This window comes from Helobdella robusta, assembly GCF_000326865.2.
Source record: "Helobdella robusta unplaced genomic scaffold HELROscaffold_5, whole genome shotgun sequence".
In the NCBI taxonomy this organism is placed as follows: Eukaryota; Metazoa; Annelida; class Clitellata; order Rhynchobdellida; family Glossiphoniidae; genus Helobdella; species Helobdella robusta.
This window is the reverse complement of record NW_008705254.1, coordinates 6,723,157-6,728,156: the sequence shown is the minus strand read 5'-3', so window position 1 is coordinate 6,728,156 and position 5,000 is coordinate 6,723,157.

The following is a 5,000-nucleotide window of genomic DNA, read 5'->3' as shown; positions in this document are numbered from 1 at the left end:
TTATCTCACTAAAGTTTTTTGGAGAACGTTTAGTTTATTAAAATTCAAAATAAACTTATTTTCCGAATTCATGCTGCAAATAAGGCCATATATCGATTCCGAATGAATCATCATCAGTGCGATTTAGTTTATATAGGGAAATAATCACTTTGTCAAAGGGAACTTAGATGGGAATTAGGTGCCAGATTTCTTTATTGTCTGGTCCATCTTTGTTAATTTCCTTTTCTTCATCGATAGCATCATATTCTTCTTTGTCACTATTTACAATGCTAGTTTTTATTACTTCTTTGTTTTCATTGTTGATTAAGCGCTGGGTTGGAAGTGAGGTTGTCATTTTTTGTTGTATATTTATTTTTGGTTTATTGATGTCAATTAGGACTGCTTCTGCAATTTTAAGATGCGTGTAGTTGGTGTTTTGTTTATTTTGAATTTTAATTCACCAAAAAACTTTAGTAAAAAAATCGAAAAAACAAACTACAAACATATTAACGCCAAACATTCGGTAGAATTTATAGAATATTGTAAATATATATATGTATATATATATATATATATATATTTGTGTAATTAAATGCTTTTATAAGCCAATATTTGATCTTTTTTAGTTAAATTTATTTTTTCTTTTTGTTTTTTATTTTGCATGTGAATAAATTTGTTAACAAGCACATTTGAAATGCCGTTGTTTTCAATAGTGCACCTGCTGGTTTGGCATTCAAGTTTTGAATCGTATTTTTGTTTGTTCTTCCACGAATCATTTTTGTCATTCATACGTTCAGTTCATATTTTTGTTGCCAGAACTTTGTTAGCTCCACTCATTGACGAGCTCATACAATCTTTGTTAACAAAAAATTACTTTTTTTTTGCAAAGGAAATAACTTTATAAGGTCAGCGTTTCAAACCTGTCGTTTCATATTTTTTTGCATCTCTCGATATCTTTTCGCAAAAACTTTGTCAATCTTTGTACAATTACTGCATAGCGTTATCACTTTTATTGGCTTTCTTCTAAACTTTTTTAATTTGGCACTGACAGATTTTACAGCTTTTGAAAAAGTTTCATATCCATTTCTCTGCGAGGTTAAATGAACACTGAAAGTACAAGTTATTTATTGCTTGTTAGGTTGAAGAAAGTTGTACAAATAATAGTTAGCATTTTCAAGTTTAATCAGCCTACTGCAAATGAAATTTAAATGAGATTAATGAATAATGAGATTAAAACATACATTAATACGAAAAGTTTTAACGTTATAAATTTTACTAATTTGAGATCGAAGTGAGCAATGCGGGCAACCTTTAAATATTTCCAAACGTAATGACGTCTCGCACGCATGTCTCGTACCACCGACACTGAGTGAGGTTCTGGAACGAATGAAATCGGGTGAAGGAGAGAGATTGTTTCAAGTTAGCATGATATGCAAAAATGCGTGCGCAATTATGCACAGGCTTGTGTATTAGCTTGTGTATTAGCATGTGCTTGAGTGTGCCTTTACGTGTGTGTCTCTACCACGCTAAATTTTTTCGAACTTAATTAAATGTGGACCTTACCTAAAATTGTTTATTACTGCAGCTAAATTGCCAATTTTACATTTATAAAATAGTTATAGATGTTGGTCAAAATGTATTATATAAATAAGTAGTTTCCGTCATCCGTTATTTCTATCAATCAAAAATAATTAAAAAGTGAAATCCTTGCAGAACATTCAACAGCCATGTATCATTGAACATGTTGGAAGCAGTAAAGGTGAAATGTCTTTACAAGTTTTTAAAAATTTGGTAAAGTCTAACTAAAACCCAGCTAAATAAAAAATGCGTGATTCAATTAAAACTAAAAATTAATTGAATAAATTTTCAATTGAGAATTTGAGTCTGAATGTAGTCAGAAACGATGTCTAAAGTATGTTTTCAGGTCGAAATGTAGTTGTCCGTCAAAATGCGGTTTTAGACGAAATGTGGTTCTAGGTTGAAATATGGTTGCAGATTGAAACATGGTTGCGGGTTGAAACGTGGTTGCAAGGTGAAATGTGGTTGCGCTTAGTGGCGTGCGACTACAATGGAAAAAATTGAAAAATGTTATAAAATAAAAGCAGTGAGTGGAAAAGAAAATGGTAATGATTAAAATTAAATAGATGATCACTATTTGTTCTTTGTATTGAGAATAGGTGAGTAAATAGTGGTATGAGCAAGAATATTATGATAACAAAATGAGAAGCTAATGGTTAAAAAATTGGTGAAGACGACGAGGAATGTGATGATAGAGATGACGAGAAAGATGTTGACAAGGAACGTGAATGTTTTGATAACGTTGGTGAGTGTGAAGGTGGTGTAGATTATGATGAAATGAAACATGGACAATAATGATGAATAGGTGAGGTCGATGAAATTAATTAAATTAAATTAAATTAATGATAATAATATGCAAACTATGACAATGACAATTGAAATGATAGAGATAATGATGAAAAATTTATAAAGATGATGAAGAAAGTGATGTAGACGACGAAGGAAATGAAGATGGCTACCAGATGTTCGCAAATAAATAAATACATGTTCTTCTTGAATCATACAGATGGTTACGCCAATTTATACTTTATAATTGTGTGCGTTTTCGCATGTGTTTGATGAATAAATGAACGTTATTAATAAATTTGTTAAAACTTTTTTTTACGAATAAAAATGAAATTCAGCACCTTTTATACCATTCGCAAATTAGACTTGATTAAGTGAATAAATATTTAATTCGTAATAACGTTGCGTCATATTTAAAATTTCCTTGAAAATGTTCTCGAAACCAACATGATGGCATATTGAATTATCGGACTGATTTGCTGTTTGCTTTAACGAATGAATGGTGGGCGTGAGGGAAAAAGCAATTATCCGTACTGAAATGAGCTGTTCCTTGTGCATTCCAGCTCAGCCGGAGAGTTTATGTACATGCTTGGAGTCGTTGGCAGGAGAGGAAGTTTGAAACAACATTTCAAAAAGTTCAATCGAGGATGAAGATTGATCATATGAAATATTGGAAGAGTGTAGTGGCAAATTGGCAGCCAATAAAAGCAAATATCAAAAACTATGCCTGCGGAACCATTTGGCGACTATATGAAAATTGTGCAAACAAAAACATCAAAAGGTCGACTGTATACTGAACAAATGCTGGTCAAACGCCTACAAAAAGCAGTCAGATCGTACAAAATGAGAAAGTTGACAAAAAGCGGGAAAACGTTTTTATATCTGCATATTTTTGCTCCTAAGGAATGTTTGGCGATTTTAACTCATTCCAATAAAACTTTAAAAAAAGATTGTACTTTTGTTAAAGAGGAAAAGTAACAATTACACATGCAAGAATTATCGGGTTTGCTGTTGATCCCTGTCAAAATTATTCAAGAACGGTTGTCAAAGCATCGAGAACAAACAGTGGACGCATTCATCAAATTGTATTCAGTAGTATATCTTTCCAAACACTCAAAAAAGGTGTATAAAGCAGTTTCAAATCTTTAACTTTATTCACAGTCCTGCTTTATAGAAATAAAAAAAAGAATCTAATTTTTTGGGCAGCGGCAATGGATTGACGAGTTACCCAAAAATACGAAGCAAATTTTTGGAAAAAATCAAAATGGAAACAGAAACGACTGGAAAATTCAACGAACAACACCAAAAAAATTTGACCCAATCACATAAAAAAAATTTAAAAAAAAATCAGCAAACCGCTCTCAGCCACGTTTTCAATCTGCTTGCCGTTTATGCAATGAAAAATTTCACAAAATGCATCTTAAAATTCACCAAATATGAAGATAATGAACATGCACATAATGAACATCTGCATAAATTTAGATCAATCCTGAGTATTTTTTACATAAATACTTGCACGACAAGTGTGTATATGGGTACGACAAGTGTGTGTTTATGTATATATATATACATATATTATACACACATTCAAAAAGTAAAATGCGTGCGCACGAAAGCAACGCAGCAGACGCATCATATGTGCAACGTGCATGTCTTAACACCCAGAAGATTCAACGACGAGAACCTGTCAGAAATTTGATTATGTGCCTACTACTTTGGCACGTCTGCCTTCGTTACATACCCACATGCAAACACACACACACGAGCAAACATACACACATGATAACACATACACATGCAAACACACACAGGCAAACAGACGCATAACCTGCTTGCAAACACACACGCATTCAAACACATTTGAACACACACACATATACAAACAAACACTCAAACAAAAACACACACACTCGCTGAAAAGCATACACGCTTTTATTCAAGCACTGTACACATATGAGAGCATCCTATATTTTATGTATATAATTTGTCTTAAATAAATACATGAGGAACTTATTGAATGTGATAAAAGATTGAAACGTCATGATACCACAATTTGTTCGCCTTCTCATAACAACAACAACAACACACGTTTAGACGGCATTTTCCCCGAGATCGGGGGTTGCCGTTTGGCTACCTATGATGAAACCGAAATACCCCTCGACTCCATCCACATCTGTCACTCGCCTCAGTATCACGCAACCCCGCTTTCACCCTGTCCTTCTCCACCTGCTCTCTCCATCCCAATCGCGGACGACCCCTTCCTACCACTCCTTCAACCTCGAACTCCAACGCTCGCCTAATCCCGACCCTTTCATCCCTTCTCAACACATGTCCATACCACCGCAATCTCGATCTCCTTATCAATGTCACAATGTCCTCATTCAGTCCCATCATTGACATCAGCTCTGTACTACTCCTCCTATCCTTCACTTTAACCCCACACATCATCCTCACCATAGCTCTTTCAGTCCTCTGCAGTACACTTTCCTCCTCTCTCCTCAACACCCAAGTTTCACCACCATATATCATCGCTGCTCTCACACATGCTTTATATACCCTCCCTTTCATCTTCACTGACCATTTCTTTCCACACAATACCCCACCCAGTTCCCTAAATTTCATCCATCCCACACGAACTCTAGCCGTAACTGCGCTCA